This window comes from Neomonachus schauinslandi, chromosome 8, assembly GCF_002201575.2.
Source record: "Neomonachus schauinslandi chromosome 8, ASM220157v2, whole genome shotgun sequence".
In the NCBI taxonomy this organism is placed as follows: Eukaryota; Metazoa; Chordata; class Mammalia; order Carnivora; family Phocidae; genus Neomonachus; species Neomonachus schauinslandi.
In genome coordinates this window covers 71,788,513-71,806,077 of record NC_058410.1, presented here as the reverse complement: position 1 = coordinate 71,806,077, position 17,565 = coordinate 71,788,513, and the positions used below count along the sequence as shown (strand labels likewise).

The following is a 17,565-nucleotide window of genomic DNA, read 5'->3' as shown; positions in this document are numbered from 1 at the left end:
GGTGTCAGATTTCTCTAAAATTCTTGGGGATCTGATAAACAATTTTATATTGAATATATCTACATTGAAAGTACACCTCCATGTACTGATGATGGCCTTAAATAATTTATCTGCTGACTTCTCTAGGCCTCACTCCTGGTGCCAGCCAGGTTTTAAACCTCAGTGTTGCCATTCTCTGGCTACAAAGATTTGGGAATGTTGCCTAACTTCTTTGAACCAATCTACCAATCTAAAAGATGAGGATAATAATAGCCCTCTCCGCAAATGTTGTTGGAAAGATTAAATGAGTTAATACACATAGTATGTTTAGAGCAGCACTGCACATAGGAAGAACTCCATAAATGCCAGCTACTATTACCATCCTTATTGTCATGATAAAGTAAGAACAGCAACCTGCTTTGACTTCTCCCCTGATTTGTGAGGGTCAATTAAGATAATATATGCTGGAGTTCGATCGGTAGCGGGAGCGGAGAGCGGACCCCAGAGAGCCCTGAGCAGCTCCACCGCCGCCGCCGGCCTAGTTACCATCACACCCCGGGAGGAGCCGCATCTGCCGCAGCCGGCCCCAGTCACCATCACCGCAACCATGAGCAGCCAGGCCGAGACCCAGCAGCCGCCCGCCGCCCCGCCCCCCCCGCCGCCCCCGCCCTCAGCGCTGCCGACACCAAGCCCGGCACCACGAGCCTCGGCGCAGGGAGCGGCGGCCCGGGCGGCCTCACATCGGCGGCGCCTGCCGGCGGGGACAAAAAAGTCATCGCAACGAAGGTTTTGGGAACAGTAAAATGGTTCAGTGTAAGAAACGGATATGGTTTCATCAACAGGAATGACACCAAGGAAGATGTATTTGGACACCAGACTGCCATAAAGAAGAATAACCCCAGGAAGTACCTTCGCAGTGTAGGAGATGGAGAGACTGTGGAGTTTGATGTTGTTGAAGGAGAAAAGGGTGCGGAGGCAGCAAATGTGACAGGCCCTGGTGGAGTTCCAGTGCAAGGCAGTAAACATGCAGCAGACCGTAAACATTATAGACGCTGTCCACATCGCAGGGGTCCTCCAAGCAATTCCCAACAGAATTACCAGAATAGTGAGAGTGGGGGAAAGAACGAGGGATCGGAAAGTGCTCCCGAAGGCCAGGCCCAACAGCGCCAGCCCTACCGCAGGTGACGGTTCCCACCTTACTACATGCGGAGACCCTATGGGCGTCGACCACCGTATTCCAACCCTCCTGTGCAGGGAGAAGTGATGGAGGGTGCTGACAACCAGGGTGCAGGAGAACAAGGTAGACCAGTGAGACAGAGTATGTATCGGGGTTAGAGACCACGATTCCGCAGGGGTCCTCCTCGCCGAAGACAGCCTAGAGAGGATGGCAATGAGGAAGATAAGGAAAATCAAGGAGATGAGACCCAAGGTCAGCAGCCACCTCAACGTCGGTACCGCCGCAACTTCAATTACCGACGCAGACGCCCAGAAAACCCTAAACCACAAGATGGCGAAGAGACAAAAGCAGCCGATCCACCAGCTGAAAATTCGTCCGCTCCCGAGGCTGAGCAGGGCGGGGCTGAGTAAATGCCGGCTTACCATCTCTACCATCATCCGGTTTAGTCATCCAACACGAAGAAATGAAGATGAAATTCCAGCAATAAGAAATGAACAAAAGATTGGAGCTGAAGACCTTAAGTGCTTGCTTTTTGCCCACTGACCAGATAAATAGAACTATCTGCATTATCTATGCAGCATGGGGTTTTTATTATTTTTACCTAAAGACGTCTTTTTGGTAATGACAAACGTGTTTTTAAAAAAAAAAAACAAACCTGGTTTTTCTCAATACACCTTTAAAGGTTTTTAAATTGTTTCATATCTGGTCAAGTTGAGATTTTTAAGAACCTCATTTTTAATTTGTAATAAAAAGTTTACAACTTGATTTTTTCAAAAAAAATCAACAAACGGCAAGCACCCGTTAATAAAGGTCTTAAATAATTGTCTTTGTGTAAAAAAAAAAAAAGATAATATTTGCTGAAGTGATTTGTAAATGTAAAAGTGCTATTTAAAGTTAGGGAATTATACAAATGTTCAGCCACTGGTGACAAGACTAGGGAAAAAAGTATTACATATCCATATAATGCAAAACAATTCAGTAATTGGAAAGAAGGAACTACTGGTACTTGCTACATACAGATGAACCCAAAGACATTGTGCTAAGTAAAAGAAGCCAGACGCATAATATTGCATATTTATATGCACTGATATGCAAATTTATAAAGACAGAAAGCAGATCAGTGGCTGCCTAGGACAGGCAGTGGGAGCAGGGACATTGACTGTAAACAGGCATGAGGGAAATTTTTAGGGTAATGGAGATGTTCTCCTGTTGGACTGATGATGGCTGCACAACTCTGCACATTTAACAAACCCATGAATTGTATACTCACGACGGGCAAATGTTATGTTATGTAAGTTATACCTCAATAAAGCTTTACAAATAAGTCAATAAATATATATAAAGTTAAGGTATTATCATCACCTAATATGTTATATTGTAAACCCTGTTTCTTTGTTAAAAATGATGTGGAATTGTTGGGTTTTGCAGAGACAGTGAGAGTGTTTTGAGAGTTGTAAATCTCTATGCAAAGTAATATGACTAATAATAATAAATAATAATAAACATATCTTAAGACACTCTGTGATTGGTCCACCCAACACGCCCCATACACACACATCCGCACTGCCGTATTCTGCCACAGAAATCCCCTGCTTTGGTGAGTCTGAGTCCTACAGCCAACTGAGTCCCATAACCAAGGCCCATAATCTCTCCTTTTCCTCAGCACTCCACCAGCCCATCCCTGGAACACACTGCAAGATCTTTAGAGCCAGTCCTGAGTCTAAATCTCAACTCAGCTACATCTATATCCTTAGGCAAAGTATTTACCCCTGAGTTCCTCCTTTTCCCTGAGGGCAGGAAGACAGGCACTGAGACAGAAAGATTAGCCATACACAGAGAGAGCCTAGTCATACCCTGCACGTCTTTCCAAATTCAGCTTAGCCCCAATTCCTTCACAGAGGCTTCTCTGCTTCTTCAGCTCTTTCATGTAGTAATTCATGTAAGTGCCTTCCCCTACCTTGACTTTGGAGTTTCTTGAGGGAGGGACCAGATGTATGTCTTTCAAACATCCTGGCTGGGGGTGTTTAAGAAATATTTATTGAAAATGTGTTAACTCTTTCTACTCTTCACTGAGTGAGCTGCTTCTCATGATCACTTTCAGTAAAGAAGTATGTTGATCATGAGCCACTGCCAATACTACCAGAGCCTGAGGTTTAGTTCCTGATAGGGTTCTCCTAATCCACCTACTCTGCCTTACTCATTTCCTTATGGAAATAAGGCACGGAGAAATAGCCAGTGGATGCTCAGAAATAGCCAGTGGATGCCCAGAGAATAAAGCTTTTTCTTAGTGCACGGACAACTATGCCTGTAAAGTTTGGATCCTGATTACATATCATCATCAATTAAGTTAGTCAGCCTAGATTCATTATTTTGTTCCTTATATCTTGAGGTTGGTGAACACCATTAGCCAATAGAGTCAATGATTTTTTTTCTTTTCAAATTTTTATTTAAATTCCAGTTAGTTAACGTACAGTGCAATACTAGTTTCAGGAGTAGAATTCAGTGATTGATCACTTACATACGACACCCAGTGCTCATCCTAACAAGCGCCCTCCTTTTTTTTTTATAGTTTTCTTTTGAAGATTCTATTTATTTGAGAGAGAGAGAGAGAGCACGAGCAAGGGGAAGGGCAGAGGGAGAGCCAGAGCAGACTCACTGCTGAGCAGGGAGCCTGACGTGGGGCTTGATCCTAGGACCCTGGAATCATGATCTGAGCTGAAGGCAGACGCTTAACTGACTGAGCCACCCAGGCGCCCCACAAGTGCCCTCCTTAATACCCATCACCCAACTACCCCATCCCCCACTCACCTCCTTCCATCTACCCTCAGTCTGTTCTCTGTCTTTAAGGGTCTCTTACGGTTTGTTTCCCTCTCTTTTTTCTTTTTTTTCCCCCTTCCTATATGTTCATTTGTTTTGTTTCTTAAATTTCACATATGTGTGAAATCATATGGTATTTGTCTTTCTCTGACTTATTTCACTTAGCATAATACTCTCTAGCTCCAATCACATAGTTGCAAATGGCAAGATTTCATTCTTTTTTATGGCTGAGTAATATTCAATTATATATACATCTCACATCTTCTTTATCCATTTATCAGTCAATGGACACTTGGGCTCTTTCCATAGTTTAATAATGACAAATAAATATTTTAAAGACAAAATGCCTTCATTCAAAAGCATCGCTGGAGACTTGTCAATTGATAATTTGTTTGCCATATTTTGTCACTACCAGGCCCATCTCTACAGAGCCCCTCCTGGAATCTCTCCTTGGAGGAAGCATACTCAGCCATATGACTTACTTTAGCAAATGGAATATGAATAGAAGTGATTTATCCTATAATTGAGTAAAAGCTTTAGGAGCCATTGTGATATTATACTATTACTCTTCCCTCTAAAAACTGGTCTAACCCCATCAGCCTAGGTCCCCTAATGAACACATGGAGTGGACCTATAGCCAATTCACAGCTAATATTTACTGTAGGCAAGATATATACCAAAGATATATATCTTTGGGGTTTATGCTTTGATCCCATAGCATAACTTACTGACCACTGATTAGTGCAAAAAGCTATCTACAGACATTTCATCCTTTCCCTCTGGCCTTTATCACACCATGAACACAGAATGCAATTTGAAGTTCATTCTTCCAAAGCAACAGTAAAGGGTCACCTGGGTGGCTTAGTTGGTTAAACATCTGACTCTTGATTTCAGCAGGTCATGATCTCAGGGTTGTGAGATGAAATCCAGCATCTGCTTAAGATTCTCTCTCTCTCCCTCTGCCCTCCCTCACACCCCCACCCACACACACTCTCTCACTCTCTCTCAAAAAAAAAAAAAAGGCAACAGTAAAAGAGATAAGTATATCATAGGGTTGTTGGGATTGTTTGGTGGGATACCATATGGAGAGAACCTAGAACAGTGTAAACTCAGTAAGCATGAGCTCCTCCCCACCATAACTCCTTCCTTTTCCATTTTATTTCCACTTCCACAGTGGAGGTAGGAAACTCCAGGCAAATGTCTATTAGTCTTGACTTTTCTCTATAATGGTGACATGAAAAAGTCATACATAGTCCCTACCTGAAGAATATTCTAGTCTAATTCATATGAGGAAAATGCAGCATGTGTATGCTTGCTTCTTCATATATTTAAGTAAGTTTCCAGCATCCTAGCAGAAAGCTAACAAATAGGACTAGGATGTGTTTTGGGGATGGACACAAGCTACTGTTCATCATTTTTCCCACTCCCCACCACTACCAACCACCCCTTCTCCTTTACACACACAACCACCACCCGCACCTCCAGCTGGTTTTCCCTGATCCTCAAGGCTGGATCAGAGTGCCCTCCTTTGTGCTTCCACAGAACACTGTACTTCCCCCTTCTCCCAACTGTTATTTAGGATTGGCTTTGTTAGTTTGTGAATCAGTCTTCCCTCTATATTCTATGGTGCATCAAAGAAGAAACTGTGTCTTCTTTATTGTATTCCTAGAAGCTGGCTCATGCCTGGTAAAGGGCAGGTGTTTACCAACATTTTTGAATGAATGAATGAATTTGATCAGTTCATTCCTTCATAACGACTTTTGAATTCTCACCACAGTTGATAAATTTGTTACACCATGTGCCCAAGGCTCCATTCAATATCTTTATAGATATTTTTTGTTACGTGACAAGGAATTCTCCATTATGAAATCAGCACATAATTTACCTATACCTACAATCTTAAAGTACTCATAGAGCCCCATGGAAAGTCAAATGGGCAAGCCACAAATTGAATTATCAGCTGCTATTAAGCAGATGTTGAATTTCATTAAAACTGATAAAGTACATCCTAGAAATTAATTAACAGCTTGAGAATAACCATGAATCTCATGAAGCTAAAATCTGCCTCTAAAGCCAAGGTATGCTGAGGTATGTTCAGGAGAGTTTCCAAATGTATAATGTATGTTTCCATAGTTGCTAACACTGTAATAATCAAAGAATAAGTAAACTAATTTCCTTAAAAAAAAAAAAAAGACAAAAATGAACTCAAATTTTATTCATCTGTTGGAAGGATTCCAGAGTTGCCAGAACAGAACCTTATCCTCATTTACTCCTGGGGTATCTAAAAAAAAATTTAATCCTATGAGGTTCTTTTCTAAAATGAGGAAAGATTCTTGTTCTGTATGTTTTTACATAACAGCTCTATCATCAAACACATTTCAAACCGATGTCTTGGAAGTACTATCTTTCTTTGGTAGGAAAATATCCTTCCATCCCATCCTCCTGTTTGGCTTTAGTGTACTAAAGGATTTTTCTCTTAGGATTAACAGAAGCAAATCACAATTCATGACTAGAGTTTACCAACCTTCCTTTCTCTTTTCAGTGAAATTTCCCTTCACACCACCACCCAGCCACTGCTGATCCTGAGAAGCACTTCAGAAGGCAGGAAAAGGGCATGCATGCTTGCTTTCTGAATTGAAGAAGAATTTCATTTGTTTTAGAGAAGCCAAGCTACCAAAAAATTAAATCAAATCAAATAAAGCCTTCTCAATTCAGCCATAAAACCACACACTAGAAAGGCAAATGTGAGGCAGGCATTTTGGGGAAATATATGGGTTGTCTACAGAGGTTCCAAAGTCCTTTCAACTTGTATCAGGCTGTCTACAGATCATATAGTCTGCATAAGATTTGCTATTCTATTTTATAACTCCCCATCTCTCCTCTCCCATCTGCCAGGGTTGTAGTTCAAATAATCTGATTTTTTTTTTCCTCCCAAAATATCAGGGAATCAATCTATATGAAGCTCCAAGGTTTCAGAGCCACCCAAGTTCCCTCTGGGAAGTAACCAACCAGCCCTCAGGAAGCTTCCTTCAACAGTGCCAGGATTCTATAAAGTCCCTCCCAAGTTAACTCCTCTGGCCTTGAAGCAGGTGGATACCTCTGGAACACTGGGAAGAGCACAGAGACCTTGCCAACCTGAAATATCACCTCCAACATTTCCCCTTCCCCTTTTATCCTCTGCTTTCCCTACCTCTCTGCCCCCTTCCACTTTTCCCCACCCCAATGTTCCTCTACTTCTTCCTCATCCTCTTCTTCCCATCCCTCTCCTTAAAGCACCCTGTGGATGTTGACTGCAATTTTCTCCTCAAGGAAAGATGAGTAATTCACTTCCATAGGGTTTGCCTGGAGGAGCCAACGAGAGTATTCCCTCTCTCCCCAACCAAGGCTGGCCACAGAAAAAGAGTATGGGATTTGCCCTTCCTTGCACCACCTGGACCCTTCTCCTGGGCCGCCCCCAACAAAGGGCTCTGGATGTGGGACCCTTGTCCACACCACCAAACCCGTAAGCCAGGCTTATAGCATGGACAGCGCTGCCCTCTAGTGTTTGCAACTGGGAGCCCTGAGGGCGCCACCAGCTCCAGAATTTTTCTTTTACAGCCTAAGCAAGACCTGAAGCACCTCGGAGCTCCGACCCCCAAGTTCTCCTCCACAGCCACCGCCCGCACTGCACCCCGGCTCCCACCCCCTTCGCCGTTCATTGGTGTCCTGGGCGCCTGCAACCTGCCGGGTGATTTAGTAGACTGGCCCCTGCTCCTGTTCTTGTTCCTGCTCCCGCTCCTGCTCCGCCTCCTCCCAGCTCTCGCTCTCGCCTCCTCTTCCAGTCGGGGCGCCCAGACTTCGCAAAGCGCCTCGCCTGCCGCCCGCCGCGCCGCGGGGCTGCTCAGCGCGCCGCGCTCCCGGCTCCTTCTCGCCGCAGCCTGGGGGCACGGGCGCGGGCAAAGGACGCTCGAGGGGCCAGCGCCCCGAGCCCAGCGTGCCCTAGAGCCGGATGTGGAAACAAGCTGTGCTTTGATAGAGCTCAGGAGAGAACCGAGCGTGTTCGGAGTGAGACTTCGGGAGCCAGCGGGACGCCCCAGGTCACCCAGTGCGACGCGGCTGCACGCACCGCCCACAAGGTGAGGGGCGCACGCTGCCGGGGACGACTTCGGCTTCCCTGCTCACGCCCTCCTCGGGCCAGGGGCTCAAGCACTGGTGTAGGGATTTTTGCCCCCTCTGGGGCGCGAAGGCGGTGGGGGTTGGGGCACGGGGAGGGAGACTACGGGGGTCGCCTGGGCACTGTGCCTCCCCGTGGACCTCCTAGTAAGGAACGCATTTCTCGGTCAGACAACCCTCAGATGTGTGAAGCTGAGTGTCGACATTGTGTATAACTGTGGTTTAAGAATTTTACCCTGCTTCCTTGCAAAAGGATTTGAGGCGGCTTAAAGATGAAATGAATGTGGGAGGGGTGCTAGGAGGAAAAAACTTGAGTGGAAATCACGCGGAGAAGGGTGTGCGGCGAGGACCGCTGGAGGACGAGGTGATTTCAAAGCAACGCTGATTGAAAAACCTTTGATTAGAAAGGACTGTGCGGTTGCTCCAGCCCTCAGAAAATAATGATGTGCTTAGTCCCGATAAAGAAAATACCCAGGTGGGCAGGTGATGGGGTTGACTCATTTTCTTAAATTACAAAATAAACCTTGAAAGTGAGAGTTGAGACAGGAAGTTTAGTCTTTAGCTATTTCCACCCAATACTGCAAGGTGAGAGACTGGCCCCCTGCATAATGAAGATGAAAGGGCATCCAGGCTAAATGGAAGGGTTTCCTGCTCCTATCACAGGATGATACATCGTTTTGCATAGTTAAAATATACATACTTTTGTATTTTTTATTTTGGGGGGCTGTGTCCCATTTTGGATTCAACTCAACCCTGCTTGTCCTTGAGTTAGAAGGATGAGACAGAGGGTGTCAGCCTCCCCGGATGCTTCTTCCTAACCTTCCTCACTGTCCTTCCCTGCCTCCTGCATCGAATATCTCTGAGTCCAGGAGGGAATAACAGATGGTCAAATAAGTTGGGGGAGGGGTGTTTTTCCCAAAAGTGGGGTTCTCCCACCATTCTTCTTTTACCCCTTGCTCCAACAGCTTATGCTCCTTTTCTGAACTCGACATTACTCTGGGTCACATTTTTCTCTGGTTACACATTTGGACATAATGTGCCTGACCTTAAACACCCAGGATGGACCTGTGAATCTGAGGCTTCCCTGACTTAACCATTTATGGAGCAGGAAGCAGGGGCCTGGGTCTGGTTGCCTGTGCATCCTCTTCCATGGGGAGTATATTGGAAATACCTTTGAAATATATATTTGAAATACAGAGAGAAAATTATGAGCCAGCCTTTCTGCACTTGCTGGTGCACATGTATTCCTGCTGAGTTAAATGAGATGACCCTGTCTTCAACAAATAAATGAGCAGAGGCTTTTGAGGCCCACTAAACAAGTGCAGAAAATATACCTGCCTGCCTTTCTCCTCCCTTCAGAACTTTAGCCCCTAGACCATAGAACTGTGAAAATGAAGCAAGCCTCCCAAGTGGGACTCAGTTCAATTTCTGCACCATGTTTAAAGCAAAGTGTGTTGCTTATTTCTGAAATTGCATAGCACCTCCACAATGAACCATTTTGCTGCCTAGAGGTGGGAGAAGTACTTCTGCCCAGATATTTCATCACTAGAGAGCTATACAGAGAAACTCATTCAAATCCTGACTCATCATTGTTGATAAAACTTAACTATTATGTCATCATCACCTCATATGGGCTTTTGAAACCCAGGGACGGCTACAGATCTCTGTATAAATTGAGACTTGTAATGACAGAGCCGGAAAGGAGCTCGATAAATAATGTAGCCAAAACTCTGGTTCTCAGGGTCTTGGTAAATGCATGCCTAAATATTCCTGTAGGTGGTAATTGTTCCTTTCAAAAGGATTTCCAGGGATGAAGACTTCACAGATTATTTTTATATTAAAAAGTATTCAAATTGGCCATTTATATCTACCACCTGGCAAATTTAAAAATTCCACAGGAATCAACATCACCAACAGTAAACTCAAGTTTTCATTTTCTCTTCTGCCCATGGTGACTTGACTTTGGGGCATATTCCTAGGCCAGGTGTTTCTGGGTATCCTCTAGGACACACCATTCCCTTGGGCACATGTTGACGCATAAATCACAACCTCCCTTGATACTCACCCTGATGTCACATTCATTAGCCATTTTGGTACCTATTAAAACATTTGCTCCCCATTTCTTCTTACAGATGCCTGGTCAGCATCAATTATGTAAATAAATTTCTTTTCTTTTGAGGTAAATAACCAAGTCAGGATTTCTCAGAGAGAGTATTTAGGAAGAAACAAAATCTAGGACACACTGCTAGTTCAGGTGACACAGCAATGTTCCTATTTCCTGCTGTTTGATGAAATTATTATTGGAGAGCAAAGTGAGATTATCACCAGCAGCACCTTGCCCCAACCGGCTGAAGCTCCTTTCTATCAACATATTACACCACCACCACCACCACCAAGATTCCAAGGCTTCAAATCAAAAATATATCCCTTTACAGAAAACCTTAGGCCCTGACCATTGGGTTATCTTCTCATTGCTCAAACATCTGATTCCCCAGGCCTTGCCTTTATGCACATGACATTTTTTTTTCATGTGTCTGTGGTCCTTCTTAGAATTTTATTTCTGTGCTACCCTTTAAAAGTAAAAGATCGGGGGTGCCTGGGTGGCTCAGATGGTTAAGCATCTGCCTTCGGCTCAGGTCATGATCCCAGGGTCCTGGGATCGAGCCCCACATCAGGCTCCTGACTCAGCGGGGAGCCTGCTTCTCCTCCTCCCTCTGCCTCTCTCCCTGCTCATGCTCTCTCTCTCCCTCTCTGTATCTCTGTGTCTCAAGTGAATAACTAAAATCTTTAAAAAAAAAAAAAAGTAAAAGATCGAAAGCTAACATTTTAATAGGGGGAGGCCTTTCCTCCATTTCTGTAGGCTTATTTACATGAGAAAATAAGCTCGAAGGTGCTCAAGGGATGAATTTCAACCGAATGGCGGTTTATCGTTCATACCATATGCTGTCAGGGCCATCTCAGGGTATCTCCTGCTGTACACTCCTTTTTTCTCCACCTCCCACATTTTTCTACATATGAAATTATATGAACATTAACTTCAGGAAAACACTGAAGATAAGTATGCTTTATGAGCAAGGAGGGAGCAGATGGGTGGACAAGGAAGGAGAAAAGGGGAGCAGATGTGTGAACAGGGGAGAGAAAGGGGGAAATGGAGCAGCAGCTCTTTGGAGTGGCTAACTACTCCCTTGTTTCCTCCTCCCTGAGTCGTTGTGTGGCCCCTACAGCTTGGGGCCCAGGTGAGTGAATTTACCAAAGTCTATCTTCCTGGGAATGAAAGGACTTTCATCAGTATCCCATCTACTTTTCATAATTTAGTATCCCTCGCCACATTTTGTGGATTAAGAAATTGAGGACCAGAATTTATAAAGAATTTAGAATTTAGAAGATCAGAATTTATAAGGATCAGAATTTATAAAGTCAATTTGGCATACTCCTAGATCACAACAAACTGGTAAAATCCATGAGGATTCTATTTCTAAAACAGTTTGATTCTAGTCTTGTTTTTCATTCTTAGTGTTCTCTCTCTCTCTCTCTCTCTCTCTCTCTCTCTCTCTCCCTCTCTTTTTTGTCTTGCCCACTATGGATTACCTGATTCACTATGGATTACCTGATTCTCTATGGTCCTTATTCTAATAGATTTCAATGCTTTTATTTCATGGTTTTTTTCTCCTAAAGCATGCCAAATGAAAAATAACATAGCCAGCAGAAAAGTTGTAATAGGTTCATTGTTAGAGCTGTCTCCTGTTGGTCAGTTCTCAATACATGTAGTTGTAGGATTAGGAAGACAAAATCCTCTAGAAAAAGCTGTAAAACCTAATTCTTCTACATCTGGATCATTTTAAACTACAAGTTGTAAGAGGAATGAGCATCTCAAGATTCTAGTTATCAGTACAGGCCAGATGGAAGGTCTTTATGAAATCTGGCATGAGAAGGAAAGCATTTTTATAGGAAGAAGATAATATTTTGAAAAACAGCAACCAATAGAAGCAGCAGCTTGCAGTTTTAAAACTCTCAGATCCTTCTAATGACCCCATCTACCTACAGTGACCAAATAAAGTAAAAGCAGACCTCATGAAATGTCTTTCCTTAGCTGCAGCTGTTCTTTATCCCTTTATCAGATAATGGGTATGTGGTGATATTTCCAAGGGATTTGGGAACGTTCTGACTCAAACATTAAAGTATGAGTTTTGTTGGGACAGCTTGCCCAAGAAAGTCACATTTGTGTCAAGATTTGTATTCTTGGGGGGCGCCTGGGTGGCTCAGTCGTTGAGCGTCTGCCTTCGGCTCAGGTCATGATCCCAGGGTGCTGGGATCGAGTCCCGCATCGGGCTCCCTGCTCTGCGGGGAGCCTGCTTCTCCCTCTCCCACTCCCCCTGCTTGTGTTCCCTCTCTCGCTGTGTCTCTCTCTGTCAAATAAATAAATAAAATCTTAAAAAAAAAAGAAAAAGATTTGTATTCTTGGGAATTGAAGACAAGTCAGAGTGTCTTTGGGGAATAAACTCCACCAAATGGATCATGAGATTTATGGGCAATACCACTCAAAAAGTGACTTCGGCTACAATACCCTAATAATGTCCAGAGTTATCATAGGTCTATTCATTTGCACTGGTGGGAGGGGAAAAGGAGGAAGGAACTGAGTGTCTGCTATGCTTCAGGAACTGTGCCAAGAACTGCACGTACAGTCTTATATTTAATCCTCACAAAAGCACTGTAGGGTAAGTGTTATCAGCCCCACAATTATCACCCCACTTTCATTCATGAAAAACCTGTATTCGTCATGCCCTGCTGTCTCTTTCAGAGAGAGACAAAAAAATCAGACTGAGTGAAGTGAACATACACGAAGAGAATACCTAGAGAGAAGGTTTGAGAAGTGTGCTGGTCATTGAGGGGATCCTATGAATTTGGACTTTACGTTTTAGGTAAAGGAATTATTACATGATTTTCAAATGTATTGATTAAGAATAATGTTCATACAGGGAGGCATACAAATCATAATTGTTAAGCTCAGCAACTTTTCTCAAAGTGAACATACCCATGTCACTAACCACCACCACGATAAGAAATGGAACATAGCCACCACCCAAGTTTCCTTCATGTCCCCACCCAGTCATGACTTCACCCTCCCTAAATGTACCGACCTGCATTCCAACATCACAGATTATCTTGAGTTTATAGCTGTATAAATTGTGTAGAATGATATCTTTTATGATCTGTTTCAGTGTTATATTCATGAGATTCATTCATGTGGATGGTTATGCTAGTAATCTGTTCACTCATTGCTGTTGTTATACAGCACTGTGTTGTAGGAATATGCCACCAGTTAATGATCCATTCTCCCGTGGATGGGCATTTGGGTTGTCGCCAGTTTTTTGCTATGATAATGCTTTATTATGGTATTTTAAACTGTTGACCAAAATAATTAGTTTGGTGTTATCGAGACCTCACTCCCGCTGCACTATGGAGTGGAAGAGAGTAAGTGTGAAGGAGGCAGTTATTGTGACAGCCCAAGCCAAGGCTGTAGCAGTAGACACGGAAAGAGCAAAACAAGAACATGATGAGTTAAAGCTACAGTGGAAGAAGGAAATGATAACGTGTGGATATTAAATAGAAACAAATCTGTGTTTGAAAGAAGCACTTTGTTTCTCCCCTGGCTCCCACCATGCCCTTTCCTCCTGCAAAAGCACCCCTCACACCCCAAATTGTAATGGTTAGTTGCTTAAAAAGAAACATGAACTATGTCACATTTCCTGAACTGTTGACCTATGAATCATTTGCTTTTCCCTTCAATTTTGTTTCACAATTACCAAAAAAGAAGGAGATGATAATGAATCAGCTAAAACTTTGTCTTACCTTTTAGAGTACAGAAGTCAGGGCAAGAGAATGGAAATAAGTGAAATAGAATGTAGACAGCCTAGTCTCGTTCTGGTTGGTTTGAGAGGACAGATCTAGTTAACAAAATGTGCAGAGAAGCAGATTCCAGCACCTGATAGAAGAGCTGTCTAACGCTATCTGAAACACAGACTGTCTGTGAGGTGTGCACTCTGCAACACTGGGAAGTACAGCATGCTTGGGGACATGTCACAGGTTGGGTTCTTCATGCTCTAAGAGAAACATAGTCTAAGATGAGGTTTATTGTGCATGATGTTGATTAGGGAATGCCCTTGGGAACCACACTGAAGGAAGAGAAGGAAACAGGATTGGACTGAGGGAGAAACTGAGCTGCTTGTTGGTTGAGTAGACCCAACAACAGCCTCAGCCAACCACATGGGGAGTCTGAGCAAAAATGATCCATCAAAGTTGTCCCAAGCTAGGCGAAAAGGGTCAGACTTTCCAGCCTCTTCCTGAATCAGGTGCTGAGTGTGAGCTGCCTCAAAAAGAGCACCATGTTAGGAGAGACAGCTCTCCACAGCCAAGGACATCCCTGAAGGGGCTGACAGCTGGAGGCTGTCCTGACCCAATCTCAGCAGCTGGCTCCAAGCTCTGTCTTTTGAAAGGGATCGAGGCAGTATGTCTCTGTGTCAATCTCAGGACATTTTTTGGTAAGATTTTATTTATTTTTTTGACAGAGAGAGACATAGCGAGAGCAGGAACACAAGCAGGGGGAGTGGGAGAGGGAGAAGCAGGCTTCCCGCAGAGCAGGGAGCCCGATGTGGGACTCGATCCCAGGACCCCGGGATCATGACCTGAGCTGAAGGCAGATGCTTAACGACTGAGCCACCCAGGCGCCCCTCAGGACATTTTTTTATTCAGACTTCAACTACAGGGGATTAAACTAGATAACCTTCCAGGTGCCCCCCTGAGATCTGCATGTACTTATTTCATTAGACTTTCCAGGTTCCTTTTGGCTTTGAGATTTGCATTTACTTATTTCACATATCCAGGTTTCTAAGCCACTGCAGAGTTTACAAACTGTTGTAAATAATTTGCCAAGTCACCTTTAATCTCTCCTCCCTCCCATTTCAGCAAGTAAATCTATCACTTGAACCAGCAAGTGGATGGAAGGCAAGAATTCCCATAAGCATATGAGGTCCCTTGATGCAGAATTTCTCATGAGAAGGTAGAGAGGGTATCCTGCCAGCTGTCTTCGGAAGGAGCTTCTTAAATAATCATAAAGGGTCTGTGTGTGTGTGTGTGTGTGTGTGTGTTTAACGCTTGAAACAGACTTTGCCTTTGCCATAACTGCTCCTTTTATGATTGGACCTGCATGACAGCTGAAACATAACAGAAAAACTGCTCATGAGAAACCTCTCCTTAATATTTCTGGCTGTTCAATTAAGTAACGTAGTACCCCACAAAGGGATTGTATGCTGTACACTTTTGACAAGAGGCTGGCTGAAACTTGGCAGCTTAAAGAACCTCTAAGAGCAGATTCTACTGGGGAAACCCCTGCTCTCACATCAGACACAGGAGTTCCTGAGCTGGAGATGCTACCTCTGACCTAATAATTCATTCCATCTTTGCCTTCAATGCTGGAGCTGCTGCTCCCAGTTTACCACAATTGTATTTAGTGCACTGCTACCAAGAGCCACTCCACAAAATTGCTATGGCCCACAAAGGGCAATATTACACTGTTTTCTGCATCCATCCCAGCTCCAGTCCTGGGTGCCACTTTGTTTTCTCTCCCACAGTTTGGTCCCCTTTCAGAAATAGTTTTTGTATCTGCAAGAGCATCGTTATAAAAGAAACATAACCTTTTAAGAAAATATCACTAGTTTTTTTGGCCTTTGTTGTATTGATATTCTGTAGGAGTTCCTACTCTATAATTCTCTAGTTTGCTTCTGTTGATTGTAATCTGATGCTCTCCCTCACTTTGTCCTTATCACCTAAAGTAACTTCTTTGACTACTCGGTGCCTCAGTTGTCCCAGCTCTACAATGTGAATGACAATTCCTGCCTTAGAGACCTATTGTGAGGAGTAAAGGAAAGTAGTACAACATAGGCCATGAAGAAATGATAGGTATTACTACAATTATCATTATTATCCCTGTGCGGGGTGTTGTACAAATAATCCTGACCCAAATTGAGGTAAAGAATGTGGTCCTGGCCTTGGAAAAAATAAAGAGAGATGGGTCCAGGCCAAGTTCCACTGCCCTGAACCCTGTTGGCAAGAATTTTTTCTCTTTTAATTACTAAATATTGCCTCAGATCAGATATATCCTCAAGCCCCAGAGAATGCCTTTGCCTGCTACTTTCCCCAACCACTGAAACTCCACACCCTGAATCCACTCACAAATCCCTTCTTTATACATGCAGGACAAGAGACTGATCCCAGCATATGACTCTGGAGTTCCCTTTGCAATTGCTCGGCATCTAGAAACTCATGATTTCTGCACTGTCTGTAGGGGTGCCTCTCAAATCTTAGTGTGCAGAAGAATTACCTGGAAAGCATGTTAAACCTCATGTTTGTGGTCCTCACCTACAAAGCTACTAATAAATAGCAGGGTGGGGTGAGGCCAAGAATTTAAATTTCTCACAAAATCCCAGGGGATGGTGATGCTGCTTGTCTGCAGACCACACCTTGGGTAGCAGGAGATCTATGGGAGTCAGCAGGACACACAAAACTAAATGTTTTTGTTACAGCCAAAGAAACAGAAAAACATGTAAAGGAACTTACTCTGAAAGAACTACAGACCTGATTAGAGACAAGTAATCTTTAAGCAAGAAAGCATGTAGCTGTCATATTGCAAGTATTTTATTACTGGAGCCCTCTTTATGGGGAAGGCAAACTGCCTTTAAAAATATGAGCAAGAATATCACATTGATGAGACAATGACCATCTCAAAGGGTACCAAAGTTTACAAAATTCAATATATAGTCACAGTTTTTTAAGAACTGGTAAACTAGTAATCTAGGAATAGAAATAAATTTCTTAGTTAACTAGAAGTAGAAAGGAACAGTTTTTTACATTAAGAACATCTTTCTCAAACAATAGCCAACATCATGCGTATTGGTAAAATACTATACAGATAAGACAAGGATGCCTGCTAATAGCACCATCAATGCAATAGAAAGAAGGAAAAGAAAAGAGAAGAAGTGATATAAATTTATAAATACTGGTCATGCAGTAGCTATATTATTACTTACAGATGATATCAACCAGGAAAACACAAGTGAATAAATGAAATTGCCATTAAAAAGTGTGTGGAAATTCAATAAGATGTCTGGCTATAAAATACACAAAAGCCAATAGGTTGGGCGCCTGGGTGGCTCAGTTGGTTAAGCGACTGCCTTCGGCTCAGATCATGATCCTGGAGTCCTGGGATCGAGTCCCGCATCGGGCTCCCTGCTCAGCGGGGAGTCTGCTTCTCCCTCTGACCCTCCCCCCTCTCCTGCTCTCTGTCTCTCATTCTCTCTCTCTCAAATAAATAAATAAAATCTTAAAAAAAAAAATTAAAAAAAAAAAGCCAATAGGTTGCCTGACTAGCAACAATATAATTGTAG

At 43.4% G+C, this 17,565-nt stretch overlaps 1 pseudogene across 1 annotated transcript; it reads left to right on the top strand.

The window, feature by feature from the left end:
* Positions 1–466: 466 nt before the first annotated feature.
* LOC110583154 lies at positions 467–1,965 on the top strand (annotated as a pseudogene). Its single transcript, XR_002480491.2, has one exon. The product of XR_002480491.2 is annotated as a Y-box-binding protein 1-like (transcript).
* Positions 1,966–17,565: the final 15,600 nt, after the last annotated feature.